The sequence below is a fragment of the Lasioglossum baleicum genome, chromosome 11 (assembly GCF_051020765.1).
Source record: "Lasioglossum baleicum chromosome 11, iyLasBale1, whole genome shotgun sequence".
Lineage (NCBI taxonomy): Eukaryota > Metazoa > Arthropoda > Insecta > Hymenoptera > Halictidae > Lasioglossum > Lasioglossum baleicum.
The window spans coordinates 9,998,832-10,024,825 of NC_134939.1; the positions used below are offsets into that span (position 1 = coordinate 9,998,832).

At 43.0% G+C, this 25,994-nt stretch overlaps 2 long non-coding RNA genes across 2 annotated transcripts in view; one reads left to right on the top strand and one right to left on the bottom strand.

Moving 5' to 3' along the window:
• On the bottom strand, positions 1-17,128 carry LOC143213263 (uncharacterized). Its single transcript, XR_013009923.1, has 2 exons — positions 16,513-17,128; positions 1-7,050 (listed from the first exon to the last, which is right to left on the bottom strand). It is a non-coding gene; the product is annotated as an uncharacterized LOC143213263 (long non-coding RNA).
• LOC143213264 (uncharacterized) overlaps positions 9,747-25,994 on the top strand; it is a 27,818-nt gene continuing 11,570 nt past the window's right edge. Inside the window, exon 1 of the long non-coding RNA XR_013009924.1 lies at positions 9,747-10,383. This is a non-coding gene — a long non-coding RNA (uncharacterized LOC143213264). The remainder of the gene's footprint in view (positions 10,384-25,994) is intronic.

Here is a 25,994-nt window from a genome sequence, read left to right on the forward strand (position 1 = left end):
GGGGTGCTTTTCGGGGAGGGGGTGGGAGTAGCGGTTTGGCGAGGACACCGGGTGGACTCGACGGCGCTGGCCAGCATCGACCAGAATATTATGGACTTATCAAGCCATCCTAATAGTCTCATCAGGATGCAAGCCTGCAGATCTCATCATCCTCGGCGTCCCTGGACCACGTACCTACGTAGGAACGAGCGAGCAATGGCGTTTCCTGGCGTAGATAGCGTTATAGGAAGTAATAGCGGACTGGTATGATTACGTGCTGTCCTAAGGCACAGACAGCTTCGAAGGACGTTGCTGCAGGACCTGAGCAACGATCCATCTTCCTGTCCCTCTGACCATATATGTCCCAGGTCTTTTAGGTCTTCACCGTATGCTCCAGTTACCGTGAAAACTCCTAGAGACGCCTGATTAGAGCTTCAGCGCACGGTCCGCGGGACCTATTTAATTAGGGCTCGTACGTTTGATAACGTCATCGGGAGTCATACGAGCTAAGAGAAATTCGTCGAGGAACTACCGGCCCTTTCGACTGCACCAACTTCGCAATTTGTGGTAAGGCGTTCTCTACGAAATGATTGAAATATGTCATACGAGAGATCTCATATCAGAAATCTCGCACATGATGAGTATAGTCTTTTTGAAAACGCCAATACATTGTTCATTTATTCGTAATGCACGTGCAAAAAATTTGATTGGAAAAAATACGAGGAAGAATTGATATTTTAAAATATATAGGAAGAATAATAGAAAGTAGACTGAGGGATCGGTTTAGGTACCCTGCTACTAAATATTGTATATCGTGTACACGCTCGCGGAGAATTACATAGTTTTGGGATATATATTGTTGTTTAGTACGGTTTAGAATTTCCATAGATAACGGAGAATTATAACGGAGGCCGCTGTCACAGGATCGAGAAACTGTGTAGTTCGAGAACACGTATGCTCGTCGACGTACAAGCTGCTTCTTTCGTCGCAAGTACGTTGTTAAGAACCGGAATCATTCTCGCCCCTAACGTATTTCGAGAAAAAAATTAAACGGGCTTTCTTTCCCTTCGACAAAATTCAATCTCTATGCCATTTTTCTTGTGAGACCAAGAATTCTTTCAAAATGGTTATAGAAATAGTGAAGATATAAGAAAAACGACAAATATGTAATCAGAGGAAGTTTAAAATTTTTATCATTTTTCTACAATTTTGTATATCTTTACCAACAAATCAAAAACTCCATGAATATATTCCTGTGCAGGAGAGCAGCCCGCAAACAGTGCCCAAAAAACGGTGAACCATATGCATCGAATACGAGCAAGCCTCGTGTCGAGCTCACCTGACCTCGTCATCTTTCCGTCAGTTCCCTGACCCTCGGCCGCAACTAATAACTCAGCTTTTTCTTGAACAACCAACTACAAACTAATCTATAGCACACATGTCCCTGTTCGCCGCTATACTATTGGCTTCCACCGACAACTTCCACCCTCGGTATCACCCTCAATTAAACTGCAAACGAAACGATCTCAAAAACAGTGGACATTCCTCTCAGAATCGTCGCGAACCATCATAAAACGGGAGTCGATTCGACCAGAGGTAGCCTTCGAAAGGGTGATTCTTTGACCTGGCCGTTGGACGAGACTTGATCGTGCAGGATCCGAGAGGAGGTTAGGTTTAAGCAACTCTGTGGAAGTTGCGGACAGGGTTGGTTGGCCCGAGGGCGGTGGCAACTATTATAAACTGTAGCACCTCGAACTACCGCCTACAGCCTTCCTTCTCTTCCTCTCCTCCTCCGTAGCGCCCTGCGTTACCTCCGCCTCCGCCTACTTCTCCTTTCCCTCCCTGTCCTCTTTCCACCCCGTTTTCCACCCCGGTTCCCCCCCGACATCGCCTCTTGCCGGTGTGCTCGCCAGAACGAACGCCGCCACGTCTCCACACCGCCCCCAAATAACCTAGGGTCCCTGCCGAACTAACCCGCACCGTGGAACTCTACCTCGACTACGGGTCTCTCTCCGACGGCGTACCCTCTAATCAATCAACCCCCAGGCATTTCGGCTGGTCTGCGCCAGGGATCGCGGCTTTCCAGTCTTCAGAGAGGACGTCTCTCTATCTGGAAAGACGAGGTCCGCCACAGTAACCCTGTTGCTGCACACTCCGCTCTGGGACCGCATAAACACGGACCACCGACCGGAATCTCTATCGGCCCCCGGATGAAGATTGAAAGGCTGAAACGTCCCTGGCGCTTCTGCGACCCAGTTCTCAGGGCGTTCTTAACGTGCCGAGAATCGGCTGACGGCGTTCTCGGGATTTCCTGCAACCGTCGAACTTCGGTAGCTACTTGCGCAAGGCTAGGCCCGGGTCCATGCGAATGTCCCTGACCATCCTCCTTTTTCTACGATTCTATCATTCCTGGGATCTGGACGTCGAGTTCTCTCCGTTCACCTTTCTACAGGGTTATCCGCTTCACATACTCTTTCCCTCGGTCTTCCCAGTTCACAGTTATATCTGTCCTCAACCTCCTCGTGAAATCGGTCTCTTCGCCGATACCTAAGTGTAGCCAAAAAAAGCGTTTTCCTTGTTCTGGTGGTGTCACAACCTTTGGGTGCACTATTCAGTGAGTTACCCTATAGGTAGCTTAGAGTTGAAGGAATCTCTCTTCAGGGAGTCCTCTTCAGGGATGGAGTTCAATGTTCGTTTTATTTAATATGCTATATGATATTTAAGATGTAAACCAATATCCTCAGCATAGAAAATACATATATATAATATGACATGTAGTGATACATCGAAGGCAGCTGGCGGCACCAAGGAAGACGGTCGAATTCAACGATTATTTGCACGATTGGAAGACAGGTATTGTTCTTTAGATAGCGAACGGTGCCAGTGCAGCTAATAGGTAATTATCACGGTGCAATTTTGCCCGGCAGCCAATCCCATTCATTTCCTCGATATCTTGAAACGAACAAGCTATGGGCCCCTCCCCCGGTTTCACCCGCACGATCGTATGTTGCGTTCCAATATCTACCAATTTTCTACCACCGATTCCATCCTACAGACCACTACCAGCAGACAACTATAGGCGCAGAAGGAAATAGAGTAATTATAAGGAAATGACGGGCGTTGCCTGTGCGGTGGCTAACATTGAGAACCGTGCGTGGGATTCGCGTCCTCATTCGTCCCGTTTCCCCTTTCCATTGCTTCAAAATTGAAACGCGAAGTTACCTAGCCAAATTTCGAGAACTATCAGAATTTTCGGACCTACGAACATTGTCATTTCCATCGCGAGACTGCGGATTTTATGCATTTATGATGTACATGGATAGGTCAAATATAAAACTGAAAAGACAGTAGGACGTTTAAGCATTGATTTCTCTTCTTAATTATCTTGATGCGTTGGAAATAGCAGAACAGTACTTTTAAATGCTATAAATAATTTCACTGTTTTGTACCTGACCTACCTATTTTTAGTCTAATGATAACAATGACGTATTGACCGGCTCGGAGAGAATCATAAGTCAGTTAAGAAACGATCAAATCAAAATTACCGTTCGCAGTGCATTCATTTAACAGGCGAGCCCTTTCGTATCGTACACGCCGCGACCGTATCGAGTAGACGTAAATTCGTTAACATTTAATTGCGCACTTACAATCAGTTCCCTTCGACACTTGCCTACGGTGGCACGTGAGCCGTGTACACACGGACAGCCACGTGCTGACAAACACACGCACGCACACGACAAATTGACCGAACAGGCGACGAACCAATACACTGTGCAACAGCTCCGGGGATGTACAACGCAATTAATATAATTACTTTCGATCGCACGGTTAGACACTGACCGTGGATTTCGAGATCGCAAACAATGAAGAAGTTTGACCGGTTCGAATCTTCTATCCTCGGAACCCCTCTTTATCCTGCGAGACTACCGAGTAATGAGCAATCGGGAATGAAAAGACCGGGAACAGAAATCAAACGGAAGAAATAAATACTTTCTGCAATCTCAATGTAATTATTACATGAACATTTACAAGCTTTCTCATCACACGTATTTCAAGTATCAAAAATGATTTTAATTTTAATTTTAATTAAGTCAAATATGATTTTTTTTATTTACTTGACTGGAAGCAACATTGGAGCTACATAATTAAATACAGGACTTTCGAGAAACGCAATGAGAACCGCGTGCTCAAAAAATATGGCACTGTCAAGCAGGTCTTATTATGGTCGCCGGCCATATCTTGGAGGTGTGTAGGGTTGCCAGCGGATGATATTCTTGAAATATTCAGGAGAATAGAAGATGCTGTTCATGCTCGGCCGAACACCAACTTGTACTACTCGCAGCCGAGCGCAGGTATCAGTACGCGTCTGTACACGTGTACATATACTTTGGCCGTGGAACAACGAAGCTCATGAGTTTGCCAGAACGAAACTACGTGCGTGGTCCAGATGCATGCAATTTTGACTAGATTAACGCTGCATTATTCAGCTAATTAACTGCTAGGAAAGCTCCTCCCGGTGTTTTCGGTATCTCCCCGAAAACAATGTCGTTTGTCTTGCGCCTCTGCTCTGAGACACTGCCGTAGGCACGGGCCTGGCTTATTCCAGCTGCAAGTTAGCCTTCCATGGTCCTTGCAGTAAGAACTGGCAGATTTCGAGGAACTCAGTCGCCATTATTCTCTGAATATCTAAATGATGTTTAACACGGCTGAGAAAAAAAAGAAACCCAACCGATATTCAGAAGTAGAGGTAACTAAAATGATCAGTCGGGGGTCTATCTGAAGTCAAACTGATTATGAATTATTCCTCTCATTGTTTTACAATGCATCGAGTGAAAAGTCTGGATTTTTAGAACTTCGAATTGTGAATTTTAGATTTCTGTAATAGTAAAAACATTGTTTTAAACGTCTACGGAAGAATAAGGGAATATTAAGGTAAAGGAAATTCGGTGTTCCGTGGGAACAGTTTTAGATTTTCACTTAAACCTCTTTGGCGAAGATTACGGTTGTGTATCGTGCTTCCAATTTTCATGGATGGCATCCAAAGGGAAATCATGTGTATTTCGAGCACACGGAACGTATCAAACGTTACAACCGCCATCTTCTTCGAGAACATTAGGCGATATTGCAGTGACGTTCAGCGTTTCCTCTCAAGCGCGAGCTCTCCAAACTTTAGGCGAATCGAGGATAGAGCAACAGAGGAAGAGAAGCAGCAACCGAGAAACGAGAAAGCTGAGGGCAAAGCAGGAGGAATGGTTGAATATTCCTCGAGGACGGACCTACAGTGGCTGGTAGCATAGACGTCTAAGCGCACGCTGATTTAGGAACTAAGGTATAACACTAATATAGAACCGTCTTCGCACACACACGCCAGTGCCATAAATGCGCATTTCGCAGAATATGTACGGGTATTTACTAAAATTAATGGTAAACCATTGAATTCGTATCGTGGAAATTTACAGAATGAATAAACTTTGTGCTGAAAAAAAATTTGAAGATGTTGAATTTAATACAACGATATTGGATATTCACAAACTAACCAGCTTGTAATTTATAGACTGTTCTAGTTCTCATTTATTTATATATCCAAATATATTTAATATCAGCTAGTCAAGTTATTTCAATTAGTTAATTAATTTTCTACGTATCACTAGGAAGCATCATGTGCTATCAGCAAAACTAATGTAGTCTTTTTGGAACCGCCTCAAGTTGTATAAGCGATACCATTCAAGCGGAAAAAGCAGCCAAATTGCATTTCACAGCTCGAAAGTGGTTGTCACTTGCAGAACCGTAAGTCGGAGACTTTGTTATCCTCGATTCGTTTTACTACCTGCGTTAACTGTCCACCTGAGGTGTCGTCGAGGCTAGGTGAAACGAGTGAAAATGGAGTTTGATGTTTCACTGTAGAATTTTTCGCTGACGCATCATTCTCAACAAAAATAACATGTATGCCTTGATCTTTTCATTCTACAAAATTATATTCAGCAAAAAACTAGCCATAAGTGAATCGATAAAACATTGCGTAACATGGTTCCCAAGACATTGTAAGACCTTTACCAAATAGTTATATTATCCATGTTATACAACTGCTTTCCACGTCTTATTCTCTGGTTAATACAGTTGATTGCATAAGTAAATGAAACTGAAAAAATAACGGTCTTAAACGTCTACATAATCGACCTCTAATTGTTAACACAACTGACTTATTAGAAAATTCTCTCCATAAGAAAATTGAATTAAAATCGAAATATCGACTTTCGCCTCTACTTGTAAAAGACTTGTCCCCGAAACGAATTAACGCGAAATCTGAAATCAAGAAGAAGCATCCCGGTTAGAGTTGGCGTCCGTCATCCATTGTTCCCGGGTCCGCCATTAGCGGATCCTCGATCAAACGGAATCCCAGGAGCGAAGCCTCTTGACGAAGCTTATTCGAAGGAAACAACCGTGGTGAGGTGGGGGGGGTGGGTGGTCGGTCTGACGTCAGAACGGGTACCACAGAACCATTTCGTGGGAATTCGAAGATATACAAAGGTATATGAGACCACGAGCATTCTCTCTGGAGGGGCAGAGCAACCGGGCTGCAAGTAGTGCGATCGCGTTATGTTGCAGACTGGAACTCCCGTTAAACCGTGTGTGCCCGTACGTACGGGGACCCCTACACCCCCAGGACCCACCTCCCTTGTTCACCTCTGCTTCACCGAGCCCCCTTCCCACCGTTCAACCCTTCCTTATTGCAAGTTCTACGGTTCGTGCATTAAACTATGGAGTTGCCCAGGCATCGACCCGACCCAGACCACCTACCATCTGGATATGCGGCCCGCGCGCATATACGCTATGTACATTTCTAATCAAGCGATATTGTAACTGCGGTCTAACCTCCAAACACCACGGCCTCCAGCACCTCCATCCCCGACTTCTCCGCCACCCCCAGGACCACCGACGTCGTTGCTTTCTCGTACTCTTCCCTCCCGAGTCCTCCGCCTCTTTTCGGCTTTCTCCCTTCGCTGCGCCTCACGTTCCCTCGCGCCGCTGTCTTGATCCTAGGAACTGGTCGGAAGGCTAGCATCTGAGAGTCTGTATCAGGAAGCAGGCTTATGGAAGAAGACGAACGAGGGGGTCAGGAAGTAGGGTTGTAATAGAGAAATACATAGGAGCTGCTTACTGTAAAATATAGTATAGAAATATATAGTAGAATATAGTAGAATAGTTTAGAAAATAGAATAGAAAAAATGTATTTTCTTTTTTATAGAAATATAGTAAAACATGCGGAAATTATTTTACCATATATTTAATTTGAATGTACATAAAATATAGAAATGGTACAGAAATATATAGTAGAATAGTATAGAAAGTAGATTAGTAGAATATAGAAAACTATAGGACGTGTGATTGAACGTGTGAAGTAAATGTGAAAATTGTTCACTGGTGTCAACACCAGCGAAGCAACTATTTATTTCTGGGAATGTTTTCGATATCGAGTTCTTCAAGTCAAACAACATATATCGACAAACGGAATTGCGGTTTGTGTCTTCGACAATCCCCTCTCTGCGCGAATTTCTCGGAAAATCAACGGACTCTGTTACTACCATTCCTAACCCATGCAAATATGGCTGCTACTGCGTCGTGACTGCAATCGACTCGAAATGGAATTCGTGTGCAATCGTAGTTGAAGTTATGCAATCACGAAGACCGCCATAATCGTGGAATAAGACATTTAATGAAAAGCTAAGTGCACAAACCGCCAGGCAATTGGTAGCGGAATCGAAATTAATTTTAAAATGAAATTCAAGGAATAGAATATATTCAATTATGCCTGCACGTGTTTTTCCTTATCGGTCCGTGGAACGGAACATTAGCCTTAATAACGTTTCCCTTTTGTTTCAAATTAGCAGAATGGACGTATATTTATTTATCCTGAATCTATGCATACTACCACAAGATAATGTTACTGTTACGTTTATGAATACAGAAAGATTTTTAGTCTGTTAGAATGAGAAGTTGTGAATAATTTTGATGAACCATGACTCGCTAGTGAAAATTTATTCATTGTCATGTGAATACATGACATGTGCTCAGAAGAGGGCTTCATTTCAATAACATTTCTATAGAATTACTCGTCTGTAGGGAAAATTCCGTTGAATATGGGGGTCCATTTTGCGCGAAGTTATTTGACGCTCGATTAATGATACGAACATTACGGCACACACTCACCCTAAACCTATGTTTCAACCCTTAGACGCCTAAGCACCGTTGTGGTATTATACGATTTTGCAAACGATAGATCCGTATAATCCGTAAAGGATCGTGGCCAAGTGGGATGAACGGAGAGGTGAAAAGTTGAGAAAGACGGCGTAACCCCTCGGGTGCGTTTAATCGTTTAATTATCTGAGTAACACACTCAGTGAATCTGTAACTGGTGTTTCTAATGAAATGACAGAATACAATATTTTTACTGGACACAAAAAAATGAATAAATTACACTTTCGTTTCGATCAACCCTTAAAAATGAGTCACATACACTCCTCAACAATTTTTTTATCGTTTAATTCGAAAAATCATATGGTTGATTTCTTCTTCAATTTTACTGAAAAATTTTCGGGAATTGTTTGGTACAGACATTTTAAAAATTTCTGCCTCAGTTTAAACTATAAACTGTTATTCTAATTAATTTTACATAATCGACCAGCGAGGCTATCGTGTGAATAGTTTCTAGGTATTTTTATAGCTCTCGGTGTGAGCATCTTACAAGATTAACTTTAAAAGAGATTTTAAACTCGTTCAAGAGACTGGACCTATAGCATCCCCTAGTAGACCCCAAGTACCCTAACAGGTCCAGTAAAGGAGAGACATCGGCAGATCAGTCCGCCGCGCCGCGTAACTGATTTCATGAAAACCTGTTTCAGAGTAAAGCAGTTCTGGACCAAGCGCTTTTCTCACGGTGTCTGACCTATGGTCATCTCACGAGACGCGAGAGAAACGCAAGTACGCACCCTTGACGAGTCACCACCGGGAGAGTAGCGAGAAACTGGTCGTAACTGGTTTAATACAAATTTTAATACCACTTTGTAAACAGCCATATTCTGGAATGTTACAACTTCTTGCCTCTACACGTACACGAAGCAAACTGGGGATGCGGACTGAAAATTTTTATTGCATGTCTGCGTGAACATTCGTTGCATCATCGACATTATTTTGAAAATTTATTCAAACACTCGAAGAGGATTGTGATATTATTCATTAATTTATAGAAACGATAAGTAAACGAACGTGACAACGTTCAAATTGTTACTTACTTAATCACTTGTGTAAAACATATGCGTATAAATTTATTGCAAAACGTGGACCTGAATAAGTAAGACAAATTGACAAGGATCTTTTTACAATTTTTCTAATCTCTCAAATTTTTCTGCAGCAGAGAATATTTTCTCCCGCAATTAAAATACAATCCATAATGTATTCTCTATTTATTAATACTTTCTTTAACATTGTATACGTGGTTATTTAACATTGTATATAACATTGTATACATGTGGTTAAATAATTTCTTGTAGATTCTTGTAAATATTCTCATGGAAAGACATTAACAATATTACTATCTTTAAAGGAACAAAATTTCCAACTGTTGGTTAAAAATTGAATTCACATTTGTTTTTCAGATTCTCAACTAAAATTGTCCGTATATAAAAATAAAATTCCATAATAATTTGCAATGCGATTTTCCAGCATCTCAAGACCCAAGAACATGTTCTAGAAATTCAGTTGTAGTCTTTAGTCAGCAATTAACAATAACGTGAAATCTCTCAACGGTTGCTCTCCCCGAACAGCAGGACAAGTTGCATATTACAGTGCGATTTGTTGCCAATTGAAAAACGCATGATACGCCTGGTAAATCCGAGAAGGGAGAATCGAGAATCGAAGGATGAAAAAGAACCTGTTCTTCCGGCCGAGCTGGACTGCAAGATTCTGGACCAGGGTTCTCACGATGCGATTGACCAATGGTCATCCTCCGTGCTCCCGAAAATGAACATAACGCGGAGTGGGGTGCATTACGAATTTCGAGAAGAAAATTCCTCATCCTAATTGCGTACATCATCGGCCCTACCGGGAACCAGTTTCGCGTATTTCAACTGACGGAAATCTGGGTCTGTCGGTCAGTACTGGGGATGCTGCGGTCCATGCAGCATCCCCTTTGCTCGTAAAGCAATGTGTCATAATCCAACGATTACTGACAGTTCCTGACCGCCGCGTCGTGCCGCAGAACCCTTCTGTCTCGTAAAAATTTCACTTCGGAACGCCGTAAAGTGACGCCGTAAAATTCGCACCGACCACCGCGGGAATTCGCGACTCTGCACCCTGGGAAAGCATCGTGTCCTGGACAATTGCCGGAAGGTTTTTCCTATCGAAATGGTGAGTATTTTTAATCATTTTATTTACCCCGTTTTACCTTCGTGTCAAGTTTATCAGTGCTCCAGTTAACCTCTTGATGTACGAATTAAACAACACTCGAAATTACTGAAAATACCATTTATTATTTTATGTACTACTTCTGTAAACAAAGAATTTTCGTATAAGTATAAAACAGACGTGTTGCTAGGATTATAATAGACACGTTGGTAACGCGATTTAACTAATATGTTCGTCATTGTAGCCTCGTACAGTGGTCTACTAATTAAATGAAACTTTTGGCCGAAAGTACCATTTGTTATTTTACGTATTATTTGTGTGAGCTGAACAAAGAATTTTTGTATAAATATCAAACAGACGTGAAAAATTTACAAGTGTATTTTGTTAACTCACAGGCTATAGCAAAGTACCATGTAGTATTTAACTTGACATTTAACTTGTCAGAGATATTATCGTCCAACATTAGCAGATATAAAGTCAGTAATATTTACTGTTAATATCGAAAACAGTATTTTATTTTCACTTATAAATCAGAGGAAGAAAGAAGTGTCTAAAGAGAGACGAGTTCGTGCGTCAAAGGGGTTAATTGAGCGATGAAATTAATCGAGTGCGACGTAAATCGTTTGAATTAAATTACTAGTGAAAAGAATCGAAACTGGGAGAACGGGAGCTGTGAGTTTGGTGTACAGTTTACCTGAGACAAGTCCGCTGAAACGAAATATCGAACTTTACATCGAAACATTATATTCCCGCGGCATAATGGCGCTCGGGAGTAATATTCGACGCAAAGCAATATCGCGTTACATCGAGTACCGTGCTCGATGTTCGTGACTGAGCTAGTTTAAGGTTAGAATTATTGATCTAATACTCTGAGGAAGCTAAGCCGAGTGTCTACGGTGGCCGTGGATGTATCTTATACTTCCCACCCCGAGACCGCTCGCCCCCGACTCAGCTCAAAGCCTCGAGCTTCGCAGCCCCAAAAGGAACCCCATAATTAATCGGGTCCCAGGCGAAACACCCTCGAATAAAGCTCAGGTCCGTCACTATAGCTAAATGGATTCTCTATGGAGTTACGGCGAGACATTGAAATCCGCGTTTTTTGGTATAATAATGCCTCTGACGTTCCTTCTTTCAAAATTCTCGAGCTTATCGATTTTAAATAAGGGGATGATGGTGTTCATTGAATATGGTTCAAAAAGGAAAAAAGAATAGAATTTAATCCGAGAATAGGAAAATGAAATTCTTTTATTGAATACACAAGATTGTGAATTTACCATAATGAACGCAGATGTGTTTAAAGACTGTAAACGTTTTAGGCCGTTTGTAAAACTACCCCAACGATCATAACATATGTTCGTATGCTATACATGAATTTACAGTGACCCGAATTATAATATTCGGACTCTCTAAAAAAGACGATAACTTTTTTAATATTCTACTATTTTTTGTATTATTATATATATTTTTTTATATTATTATAATATTTGAACTATCTTTGGGAAGCTGGAGCAATTAGTTTACTTCAGGATGTGAAAAGAAATTTAAAAAAAAAATGCAATCGATCGGAATTGTAGAAAAAATACTAAAAGTTGCGATTTACAACTTTTTTATGTGGACCTATATTGGAAACTTAAAAGATACGTTTTGTAGATCTGTGTCAATTAAATATATTCTGAAAATTTCGTCAAAATCGGCCGACGTTGTAATGAGCTTCAAACGTTTAAAGATGGTAAAAATTGCAGATTTTCACGATTTTCGGCCTCTAACTGCAATAAATCTAAGGATTCTTATCTTATCTTTCAATGCCTGTTGTTTTTCCCCGCATCGGCCAATTTCAATGAACTTCACAGTGCATATAATTGACACAGATCTACAAAACGTATTTTTTAAATTTTCAATATAGGCCCACACAAAGAAGTTGTAAAATACACTTTTATTATTTTTTCAACATTTCCGAACAATTGCATTTATCCAAAAAATTTCTTTTCATATCCTGTAGTAAACTAAGTGCTCTAGCTTCCCAAAAATAGTTCAAATCGTATAGTACAATATTAAAAAAGTTATCGTCTTTTTTAGAGTGTTCGAATATTAATTCGGTTCACTGTATAAATATTGTGTTATCAAGAAAATTTTTAGAATTCCGTGTAAAATTGAATAAAAGTGATGTGTGCCATTGCTATCGTTCTGCATTCTGAGAAATTGAGTACGCGATAAATGCTTAAAGGAACGTGGATTTCAGAAGACGTCTGACTGGAACAAAAAGAATAAAGTTTGTGCTAGTGACCGCATCTGTTAGCGTGTCGAACCGCCTCCTTTCGGGGTAGCCAGTGCGGAAAAGTCAGCGATCGGGAGCAATTAGGGGAACACGAGGACGCGGGAAGCGCGAGCATCGACAAACACCGACAAATTAGATACATACGCGGAGAGAGAGGGTTCAACCTTAGACGAAGTGTTAGGTCGGTCAAGCCAGGTTGGAAACTACGTGCGGCCGGTGATTACGTCGATCGTCGAAAGAACAAACTCCGGATTGGATTAAGCACACGGCTGCACCGGCACCTTTCCCATTTACCGGCCGTGGCCGGCGCCGCCGCCACGGTTTACCATAAAGTTTACAACTTCTGTCGAGCTCCGCGGCCGCTGTAACCGTACTAGAATGACGACAGACCGACCCTTTGGTCCTCGGTGTCCCTCTACGATCCGCACACTTGTGTCCACTGACACTGCACTCGGATGCACACCGACGATCATGCACGTTCTACGAGCTTCGCTGCTGAAACGAGCATTTTTCGATGACGCGGCGTCTTATCGATTGCGACGACAGACATTTTCTATCAGAATAGAGAATCCTACTAGGTTTTGATTGATTTATAGAAGAGATGATCTCTCTGTCGATACCTGGAAGGCCGATTTTTAATGATACATACAACGATTATATTATTTTCTGTAAAAAATTATGTATTCAGATCTAGACGCTTCAATGAAGATTTGAACAAGGAATACAATCACTCCGAAAAACAATTTTGAAAGAAATAAGAAGTAGACTGCGGATTTTTATGCGCTTATATCGTACTCGATTTTCTAGTTCACACTGGTAGATTGATTTTTAATGTTAAAATAGATAGGTGTGATAACATCGCTCGGGAAAACGATTTTGAAAGAAATAAGAAGTAGATTGCGGATTTGATGCGTTTATTGCACATTCAATTTTCGAAATAATAGTGAGGGCAGTACTTCGCAGTATAATTATTAAACATTAACAGAAGACTAAGAGAAGGCTCTAACGATCGAGTGTGGTTAAACGAGAGCAAAGACTAGTGGGAATCGTCCATAGCTCAGCATCATGGCGCAGCGTAAGCCTCCAGGGTAAACATAATGGATCATAGCGTCACCCTCTGCAATTGGGGGGAGACTAACCCCGACGGTTGCCAGCCACCCTTTCCTTAACTCCCAACTAAGATGGCAGTCGTCCTGTCGGCCATTTAATTCGGCCCTATCCCTACAGGACTTCTTGCACAAGTATAAGCCGTTGCTCGAGGGTGGTGTTATGGGGTGGGTGTGCAGCAAAAGGGGTACGTGAGAAACGAGTGATCGTCTCCGTGTAACACCGGGACCAGGATAATTTTCTCAATTTCGCCGTGTCTCCCGCGGGGTCAGTCGTTAAAGGCTCTAAGTGAGATTCCGAGGGGGTTGTCTGTGGAAGGTCTCCGGGAAAAGGGACGGTAAGGGTTAGACCGTAAGATAGTTTGATAGGCTTGGTTGCCAGGAGACCTCTAAGGCCCTATCCCTCCCGGCTACCTAATGTCGAGAAAGGCTACCGCAAATACATATGTACTTATAGGCTTATAAGTGATCCCACCTATGTATCCACTCGTATAGCGCTGCCTATCTATCGGCCAGACCTGGGAAATAGCAAATATCGATGCAAATTAAATGATGTTCCTGCCCTAGAGATGCCCAGGCTCTAAGGATTCCGCGATAGACTGTTAATGTTTCAGAGGATTCGGTCTCGTGGCGGCCGACCAGGACTAGAATAACAAACAGTTTCATGATGCTGGTTAAGAATCTTCAACGGAAATCGAGCACGAAGATCGAAAAACTCGACGCATTGAAGAATGTTCGTGAGACTGTCCGCTATAGATGTAGCTAACGCATTGAGCATGCGATTGCGAAACTGGAACGATCGAGTGAACTAGATTCATTGGGAACTTGTTGAACTTTCTTTACCCTGCCGTGTTCTCGATAGGCGCCTTTCTAAATTAAACGACTGATCGATGAGGCCCTGCCGAGTTTGTATAGTCTTCTCTCCACGAAGAGAACGTTCAGCGTAGTACAATCATGATCTTACAGATCGATCGTTCCGCAACGATGCATGATTCTCAGTCTCTTTTTATACGATTGACTTCGGTAATTTTTGATATTTTCAATATCACATAATAATCTGACCAGGTGTAATCAATTTTGAAGCATTCGCCATGGTCAGCGAGGTGTACTGATATTTCTGGAGAGTTAAAAGACTCGATGCTGAAGTAAGAGTATTTACTTGAAGAGAATAGACGCATTCTAGAAGCTAACCAATAGAAAATGAAACTGTATCGCCTCTAATAATCTGATCACCTGTAATAAATTTCGAAATATTTGTCAGAATGTGTGTGAAGAGTAAAAATAATCGATGCTGAAGTAAGAGAGTCTACTCGAAGAGAATGGACGCGTGTAAGAAGCTAATCGATGGAGCAGAAGCCAGCGTGATCCCAGCTGACGAAAAACAAGTCCGCTCGCATCCCTCACTACCAGCCACGAGGCCCTCGCATGAGCGATTTCGGCGAGCGGGCATTAATATTGTATAATGTACCGACATGTATACCTGGCAGACGAGTATAAGGCTACAGATACTCTCGTGGCCAATGGCTGAACGTGGTAGTCCTGTACAGAACAGTTTTACCGATAAGACCCAGCGTGTTTAACAGCCGCCGGCTAAAGCACCGGGTTCCCCTCCCCCGAGCTCTCTTAACCACCGCGTTCATTCACCATAGGACGTAGACTGGGTGTTACATTCTGTACACGCACAGTCCCGCCAAAGGAGATTCTATAAAACAGTTCCACCCACGCCTGGAACGACCTGTACACACACGGTCTGCGGTCTGGATACGAAAGTTCGCTCGTTCGCGACGCGAAATGCAAGATTTACGAATTTTTATAGCGTCAAAATAGCGAGGACATACCGTGCATTTGCAGATTACAGAATTTCGGAATCTTGAATGGATAGAGCAACATTAGAGGCGCGAGAAAAATTAATCTCGGCGGGAACTGTTGGAGAAATACAAAAATTCCACCCCTCTGTCATCAATACCCAAACATAAAAATAGAGACATACGTGTACGATAAATATAAATTGGTTTTATCCCCTACGAAATTATTGAGGACGAAAATTTTAGTCGTTCATACAGTACGAGGTTAATATCTAACAACGAATATAAATATCACTGGTTTAAAAAAAAATTGATAGAAAGTCGCCACCCGACATGTTAAGAAAATTATCTAAAATAAATATCCAGCCAAAAAATAAATGATTTAAGCCTAAGATGTGTTACCTCAGGTTTAGCATGAACTGAAAGAAATAAAAATTTCGAATCGTTTCGTGCAAAATGAGGATCCGGTTGCAAAAAGGGAGCGCGTCCGCATGAGTCGCGTCGTCCGCGAGAAATCCCGTTAAAGTGCACCGTAAATTACGAGCGTATAGTAAAAAGGGGTGACTTTCAAGGTTACGCATGAAGGGTGGGAAAGAAGAAGAAGAAGAAAAGCGAGTAAAAAAGAAGCGTAGTGGAAGCCGCATTTTCTTCGGTCCAGCGGGATTTGAGTAACCACCTCCTAGGGCGCAAGAAACAACCTTAGACCCGGATCAATAGAAGAAGGGGGGTTGATACTCTCCTCGAGGAGAGAGTAGGAGAGGGTGCAAGGGGTGAAGAAGCAGCTGGGGAGGGGGTAGCAGCCAAGAGGGTACTGGCGGCAAGAGGCATGGAAGGGGGTTGAAGTGGAAAAATCTTAGGTTTCCCGTACGGTGGCAGAGGGAGACTGCTCGAGGATCACGGGTGGGGGTAACCTTAGACAAGAGGCGTGGTCTGTTCCTATTCTCACCCCCGGGTTTCCACGGAGAAGCATCCCTTATAGCCGACGTGGAAGCCATGGACGTCGACTAGAACATTCACAGAGAACAGATGGCGGAGGTGGTGGAAGATAATTAAGTAATATCCTTAAAATTTCCGCCTTCGTCCGTCCGTTGTTGTTTTCCTTCTTCTTCGGTCGCCTTCCCTCGAGAACACGACATCCGCTTCTCTCTCCCTCTCTCTCTTTTCCATCGTCGTTCAGAGGCTGCTCTTCTCGGTCTCTTTTTCCCCAGTTTAGGGTCCTCGTGCGTAGGTACAACGTAGAACGATTATCCGGGCACCAAGAAAACGCGATTACGACCAACAATTCTGCACCGAAATGTCGAGAGCAAACACGTCCGCCGCGGCAGCGTCGAACGAGAGTCTCGCGGACGGAGCTTTTTTATCGGCTAACCCGTAGACGAAGCCCGAAGAGTAAAACGAACCCGTGGCAGCTGTGCTTTTTTACGGCGCATGCGGCTGTTTCAGCAGGAACGAGGTGGGGGTCGAAAGAGAATCGAACTCTGACCGTTTGTTTTCTATCCTTCCGTGCCACGGCCCGAATTCACCACCTACGATCAGGAGAAAGTAAGGCGGCCCTGAATGTAGATCAATTATCGATCGGCTACTAATTTATTGGGAAAACATGGACTGGATCCTCGCTCGCAGTTACACGCCGAAATATAATTTTTTAGGATTTCTGGAAACTGATTTTGGGAAGCAACACTAATCGAATCGCGAGAAATTGACGTCTGCGGTTAAACATTTTAAAAATGCATTGATTGCATTGAATACTTTGTAGCTAGAGAAACTACGTAGACATTTATATCTCTTCTTAATAATTTTAAGAAACTGAAAACATTATAACAGTATATTTAAATTTTTCATGTGCCTTCAGTGTTTTGTCTTGTACTCATTTTTGTCATAATTGCATAAAATCTGCAGACTAATCATGTTTTCAATGTATTAATATATTAACTCAGGAGAACGAGAATTTCGTATTCATTCATTTAAGTTTTTATAATAAAAATTGTGCAGGGAAGAATTCTATTATATTTTTAAAACAAAACCATTATTATAAACATGATTTTTGTGTCTTATAAGCTACAATATTTTAAAACACGATGTAGGTGTTCGAATACACGTGTTCCACCCAGTATAGTGTTTTCCACGACACATTTAGAAGCCGTTCTTACACGTCATTAAATTCTTACATAACATCAATTAGTATTGCCGTAAAATATGCTTCCATTCGATCAATAGACGATCAAGTCATAGTAGAACGTAACGTCCGCGTTTAATCTACAGGGTGTTTCTCGAATATAAGTATGAACTATTCATAAAAGAAAACCACAAAATTGTTTATGAACATAAACTCAAAATATTCTTCACCTAAAAAATGAATATTTCTGTGGTACTACTTTACATGCATAAAATAATAGACGAAAATAAAAATTTACATAGACATCCACAGTCTGATAAAATTAGTTTACCTCTAACCTTTTTGTTCTTCTTTTTATTCAGTGAGTGATGCACTAGTTACAAAATATTAAAAATATTTTCAAAACTTATCCTATCTAGAATATTTAAACAAAATTAATTTTCACTGTTTATGTGTTCAAGTATTATCCTAGCTAAGAGCGTGGCTTATCGATCGCTTTAAACGTCCAACGAATCAAAACCTCGCGAAACAGCAAAAATACACAGACGAGCGGTTCCACCACGATTACCCCGGCAAAAGTTCCCCGTAGCAGATAATCAACGGGCTTATCGGCGTGTAAATCGTACGATTCGTGACACGGACTTCTGATCGTGCGTGGAGAGTTGTACGCAGAACCGTCGCGAGGGCCGCAACAACGGTGGACATTTACACGTGCAACCATGGCAGTACGAAACGTTCATACATTTCGGTTACATTACCGTAGACATCATCGGATGTGTTGACGGGAAATTCGAGCATAACTCAACCAAGGCTACCTGCCGGGATTTCGCGAAAACCTCCCTCCCTCTGTCTCGCAATTTCGCCCCGTCTTTCTCCCTCCCTCAACCCCGTCGCAAACACGTTTTCTCTCTCGAACTGTCTCTGGCGTTGCACCCTCCGCGTGCAATACACTCACACACATCTATCGCAGCTTCTATTTATCTCTGTCTGTTTCGCAATCCGCCTGGCAACCTCTTTATCCATCGCGAAACCAACCCCTTCGGCTCCTCGTGGTCGTTCCCACCACCACCCCCCGCGTGTCTTCCTCTTCCTGTCTCCCTCTAACGTTGCACTGAGTGATGACGTCATTTCCTACGGAGGATTATACATCTCGCAACATATTTCCGTCGGCCGATTAAGATTGGCCCGACAGTCCGATGGAAAACGGGATTTTCGGGACGCGAGGCCGCTGCGAATCTTCCAGAGACGAGAGGCTCGAACAAATAAAATTTATTCGCACGCCTACCGAATAATCCGATCTTTTCAGGCAATGATTTTTACAGACACACTTTCATACGTACATCACAGATACACTTTCAATCCCTAAACCTGTCTCCAGTTGTTGCACAGCGAAAACGTCTGCTTCATCTCGTTTAAATTCTTTAATTCGCACTTTCCTTTTCTGGTTAAAATTCCTTGTTTTTAATTCTTATTTTAATCCCCATATTTTAGATTTGATGTACAAAACGTGTGATAAATCGTATTATAAAATCCGTAGTTTAGTTGTATTAGAAATGTAAATCCTATAAAGAACGGAAGTGTAATTAGTTTCGGAAGAATAGCTTGAGATCCCAAGTAAACCGATTGCAGACCCTCGGCAGCGTTACTCAACGTTCCCGCGAAGACGGTTAAGCTCCTCTAGAATTTCCTTCAGATTTTTCTCCGGGTTTCTCTCAAGGAGGCGTTAAATTACTCCGTAGCTAGACTGTAATCCAATTCGCATTCCTTTCGCGTAATCTGGAGCGAGTAAAATGTAATCAAATGGTCGTTTCGCAGGTAACAGCTTCAAAGAAACTTTGCTCCGTTCGAGGACTGCGGGACATTAAGTAAAACTCCAAATACACTTAAAACGTTCACACCCGATTTGTGTACGTATTTGCGAATTGTGGAGACCTCCCTGAGACGTGAGAAAATAAATCAATCGAATTTTCTCAGAGATAATATCAAATCAAAAATCTCCATACATTATACTCTATACTTTTATCTTTAATATAATATTTTACCTAATAAGACCAAAATTCAATTTTTGTAATCATCAGAATGGTCTTGAAGAGAAGCCTCATCAAAAACGCGAAACTACTCGTTCCAGTATCACATTTAAAAGGCAGTTCAGTTTCCCAGTGAAATTAAATGGTAATCCAGCTCCTTATAATTAGAATGCATAATTAACCTACATTACACGGATTCGTATAAACAGAGCAATCCCAGAGATTCGAAAACTTCCAGGGGAAGTTAGTCAATCAACAGAGTGGATTCAGAAGTCTCATTGTTTCGTCCCAGCAGAAAATGAACTATAATATTGTTTCGCAATTAAGTGGTTGAAATTGACATAATACATTACCTAAACATTACCTCGGCTCATAGAAACGTGATGTAGCTACACGAGAAAGTGTCGCGCCAAGGAGACAGGGGTATGGTAATTCGAGGGTAGTTCGGCTTTTACATAGCCATAACAGTAAAAGCATCGCGTTCACGGGTTAAATGGCAAATTGTCCGATTTTGCGTTCGCGCGGTTCTTCATATTGAATTTAATGAAACACTGCAATTACTGTCTAGATTAAAAAGCACCGCGTTGCGGTTCCAAAATAAGCATTTAACGCAACACTTTATGTTTAACTGAAAGTATCACTCTTCAATTCAGAAATTCTTAAATTACGAATTGAGAATTTCTGAATTGACTGTCTTATGAATGCTTTAAAAACAATAACTAATCATAAACTAGCATACAAAACAGAAGGTTCGGGACCATTTCGTAACTTCTGTTTGTCTGCTATTTTATACAACTCGTTTAATTCAGTCACCGTTTTGGAAGTCACGATTTTAAAAGAAATTCCTGCAGTCTGGTTGAGATAAAGACACAGACCCATTCGAGGTGTGGAAAAAGGTGGTGCAATCGAGCCGCGAAATGAAATACCTCGCAAAAAGGGAAGAGTCTTAGTTGGTGCTCGGTCAACAAGTTTCGTAAAGGATCGGCAAAAAGTCTGTGTCGCGGCGGAGTTGAGAACTTATCAGCGCGTAATTAACGACAAAGCAAACTCGTGTCGTGGCCGAGCAAAAAGCCCCTCGCACGGATACAATCCCGTAAATTTCGTGGCCGGCCCGGCCCCCTGTCCGATGGCAAGCAAGAAAATCCCTTGTTCGTTGTTTTGCACGAGTCCTCGACGCGACGTGTTTGCCGGAATCAATTGTTGTTTCGGGGTTTGTTTGCGGCCGAACCGCGCCTCCCAATGAGCCAACGCGGAAATATTATCACAGCAACGCGAGAAATTACACAATCAGCGCAGTTGTAAATGCGGGCCTGTGTTACAGTGTTACGGAATACGTGGAACACGTTACAGAAAGCGGACGACACATCCATGATTCCAGAACGCGTTTCTGCTCGGCGTCCATACGCGCGGAAATTAAAAACCTGCCGACTTTCTCTGAATTTCGCTTGCCTAAACGTGTCCCACTCGCTATTACAGCGAACCGGAAATTAAGAACCAAATCTGGACCCACCATTTTTGGCGTGTACAAAACTATACGTGATATATGTACTTCAAGTTTCTGAAATGGACTTCTCTTCTTCAACTGTTTTATCTGTTCCTCATTTTTGCAACTGAATTTATCCCTTGGCGTTCTATTCCATTTTTCTACTGAATTGAACAAACCCACGCAAGTTATTTAAAGGCCTTAAAGATCTCTCTCGAAATCATAATAATGCCGCTACGAAAATGTTCACTAAGTGAACATTCGTATTCGTTCAACTTTGTATCAACATTCTAAATATGATTAATTGAAGAAGGGATTCAGAAATAATGTGCCCGTACCGTAATCTCAAGACTTAATTAATTAAACGTCTATTTCCAACAGTATCCTTGGTACGTTAAAAGGAAACGAGTAATTAATTCTCGTCTGACGTGCTTTTTCCTATCGAGGACTTAGGAAATTTAATTAAACCGAACACAATCTGCAAAATAATTTTAGAACGAAAATTGGTCAAATTTAATGACTATACGTATACAAATAATTTTTTTTGAACATAATTATCAAGCGTATTTAAACTAAAGGGATTTATCGAATATTTAAATTTTCATTTCAAAGTAGCAGTAAAACAGGACGGAACACAGATTTATTCTCGCGTCTCTCGACGACCATAAGAAAGTCCCCCTACCCGAGGAGCAAGCGCAAAAACTAGAAATCGACGATCTTGCACTGTTGCATCCGAAAATCCCACGGGTCGCCTTGCTCTACTGGAATCCCTGGACCGCAGAATCCGGATTTCGAAGAGGGTAACTTCTCGCGAGGGGAAGAATTTCGGACGGTCCAGAGGTCGTGGGACAGCGTATCCTCTTCAGGAACTAGTCTACAGACTTTTTGAGAGAAACCTGTCCCCGAAGACTTTATCGATCGTTTCCACGACTCCATTTTATCCGATCAATCGTCCCCTCTGAATCGGTTTCAAGAATCATCTTTGTCCGCTTAATTGACTGCTGAATGCGGCCACTTCATTTTCGCCGTTCATTAATATGAATGTTTATAACGATAGCCTCCCTTCCTCTCCGCGGTCGGCGCGGATAAAAGCGCCGCTTAATCATGCTCCATAATTCAAATTTTCATTCTATAATTTACTCGGTGTGACGGCCGAACGGATGGCAGTTGTACACAATTTCGGTAGCGATCTGACCTGGCCAATTTGAAATTTAAGCAAAGCGACCGGGGCATATTCGTTAATCGTGTTTTCTACCCCCACCGGCCACCCCCTCGCACACCTCGCATCGTTCCTTTCCTGCGTTCCCAGTCAACGCGGACAGTAACATACGAGTTTCAACAGAATCCAATTAATGCTGACACCTCCGCGGATGTCTTTCACCATTTTGAATTTTAAGCGACATAATATGCTGCCGGACACGTTCTGTCAGCCTCTCGAACCACCGCGGCCGTTTCACTTTTCACGGAAAACCGTTTCGGAGAGGGGGCCTGTAATGAAATTGTCTCGAGCACGTCGAATGTCTTCGTGGCGTGAACTTAAGGCGTGTATGGGAACCTGTAACCAGATTCGAATCCTCCGATCTCGTGACAAGTCGTCACGATCTTTGTTCGGTCGGGGACGGTGTCAGAATTAGGTGGAACCTGTTTTAGCTACTGAAAACTGTATGAGAAACATTCGATTTAATAAACAGTTCAATTCGTTGTTATTAGACCGATTTTTGTGCAAAAAAAATATTAATTACAAAATTGCAAGACTATTTTTAAATTTTCATGATCTCAGCACTTTTTTATTAACAAAACATAAATTTTTATCCGTGGTCTAATGATTACATTTATTTGTGAGGAAATTCAATAATGTTAATCAAGGAACGGTCACTGTGTGAAATGTAATAGAACAATTATACATATATTTGTACAAATATACATTCAAGAATATCACCCCGTTCTCGAATCAAAAGCATCGAGAATCATAAGTCCCAGCAGACGGCGTCCTTTATCAGTCCATTTTTTTCTGGATGCAACAACGCATCGCAGAGAACAATACCGCCGTTCCTTACCTAATCCTGAGACAATGCCCGGACAGAATTGCGTCGGCGATTTCGGAAGGTGGTAGGAGGGTCGGGTTCTCGAGGGTGAGAAGCGAGACCCCTTTAGCCGGTCGGATATAGCGCTAGGTTTGGGGGGGCTCGGAAGGTGGAGAAACAGGAAGAGGAGACGTGGACCGAGGAAGAGAGGAAAATCGAGGGGGACAGAGAAAGAGGAAGAGTGAGGGTGGTCACTTGGCGATTAAGAACACGTACTAACCCTGCCTGGTTTCCACCCCTGCAACCTTGGATCAATACAACTTAGTTTCCCGTCTCGCCCCCTCCTTGCACCCCCTGGCAACCTCCGGCGGACCCCTTTTGCATCGCCGCCACCACCATCGCCGGCAACAATGTTCTTATGTCGTGGCCGAAGCTGCGCTTCTTACCGTGGACCTGCAAAACCTGCTTGAATGGATCTCCTGTTTAACGGGTGTGCCCCGACAAAAAGCGCTCCCTAAAAATTCAACCTCTTTTGTCGAGCTTCCTCGCGTCTCCTCTCCCCTGAAGAGACATCAAGAGCGTCGGTCAGTAAATGGAATCTCCTATACTTGATAATGTTTATCGCAAACCGTTGTGAAAATAGAAAAATTCATGAACTTTTTCTTCTTCTTCGGCTGTAGCTAAGAAATTAAAAAGGAGTCGCTGATATAATAGGATACTAAGAGAGTGACTATTCAAATTGGGTGAGTTGATTCGAGTAGTGGTTGAATCGAGGACTACCAGGACCCCTAAAAACATTAAAAGAACCAAGAGAAACTGCTCACTGCTCGGTGAGGTGGCAAAGATAAGCTGCAGAGGCCAGCGCAGCGATCATTTATTTACCCGCGAACCACCCGGTACAGGCTGCAGCATGAAAGTGTGAGGATTGTAGGTGTGGAAGTCTTCTTACGATCAATAGAGGTTAGTCGCGCCCAGTTCCGCGGATGAAGGCACCCACCCCTTTTCTAGGCAGCGTTCGGTGGTGGTGGTGACCCGAGGCGGTCGCCTTCGGGAGGTGGAAAGTCGTTTCTTCGTCTCCTTCTTCTTCTTCTTCTTCTTCGAGGGGCCAACGTAAAAGCTCGCGGCGTCGACTCCTGACGGCTGCCTCCTGAACGACCGAGCTTTTCCCGGTTGGTGGAAAGCCTTTCAGTCCTCTTTTCCTCCTTTTCGCCGTAAACACCCCTCTCCTCTCCCCTGCGAAACCGCCCCACCTTCCTACGCTAAGCCCAGATATTCGCATCTCGTTCTAATCCTTGCTTACTCCGACATACCTATTTTGCATCCGCCTCTCTTGTTCCTCGTCCAGCCTGGGCCAGACTGCATCTTATCCTCTCCGTTTTACCGAAGTTCGTCCGAGCCGTCTCTCTCTTTCCTCTGACCCGGGTGTACACCTTCGTCCTCGTCGCATCCACCAACCTATCCTCTTCCTCCCCTTTGTTCCCTCGTTTCTGGCGCGCGCGTCTTCGCCTAGCCCGACGATTCATTCTTGTCCTTTACAGGATGCTTCTTCCCAGTTTTTCCATTCGCAGCCGGCTCAATTTGTCCATCTCTTATTACCCAATTCGTACCCTTCCAGTGCCTGCGCCCTCTGTTTGTCACGCAAACTGTCTTCATCTTTCATCAACGCCGCAACCATCACCACCGCCCCCCACCAGCGTCTTCCTTCGGGATCGCTTTGTCTCCCGGTCCTCCTTGTTCCTCCCGCTTCTCTCAGCAAATTCACGCCTTTGTTCCAACCGATGTTCCTTCTCGCCCTTCCTTGTCGCTCCCCGAGCAACCTGTCTGCGTCTTATCCTGCGTTCGCACTCCCTCCCCCGCCACTTTCGAGCTTTTCGCCCCCTTTCCGTCCTCTCGTTTAGCGGAGCGCAAGCGCTGCTAGTTGCAATTTCTCCGAGTTTCAGCTGCAATATACACGCACACATACATACCGACCGGGAACCCATGCACACCGACGAACACCATCGCCGGAAGCCTCTCGCGAGAAGGAGTAACAATCTCCGGAGCTCCCTTGGCGCGAGATATGGCGGTATTTCAGGTCGCTCGGTTTTCGAATGTCTCCCTGAAGAGCGCCGATGCGCGGAACTTGCCGTTTCGAGTTTCCGCGTCGTCCGGACTGTCGTCAAGATTTTATCCGCACGAAATCTCGCCAAAGAAAAAGACTGGACAGCAAAATTCAGCGATTTCGCCGAAACGGTTTTCGGATGGCCCATGAAGTGTGCCAACGCGCGAATTTTGCCATTTCCACGAGTCAAGATTTCATCTACTAAAAATTTTTCTAAAGAAACAGACCCGGTTGCACGCAAAATTAGAATTCGCGAACCGCCGAAGCGGAATAGTCGCGGTCGCGAGGTTTATTACGCGCGCGATGATCACGTTACAATGGGTCCGGCGACATACACGAGTCGGAAGTACCATTTCTACCTGAAATATTTTAATTCGATATTCTGCTGAGTACATGGTTTATAACAACGCGCGCGCGGCGCTCACGGATTTAATAATCGCATCACATAATTTATTTCCATGGTCGCATGTAATCGCTTTTCCGGGGAATTTGTAATAACGGTCTACCAATTTTACATGGCTGCGATTCAATATTTGCACGGAACACATATAGTCGCAAAGCAGGATGATTCCAAAATAAATACCCGACAAACACTGTTCCTGACGCAACTAAACCGCATATTAAATACACAACATGCTGCAAAATTATTTTATAATTCACGATCTGCCCGGGACGAT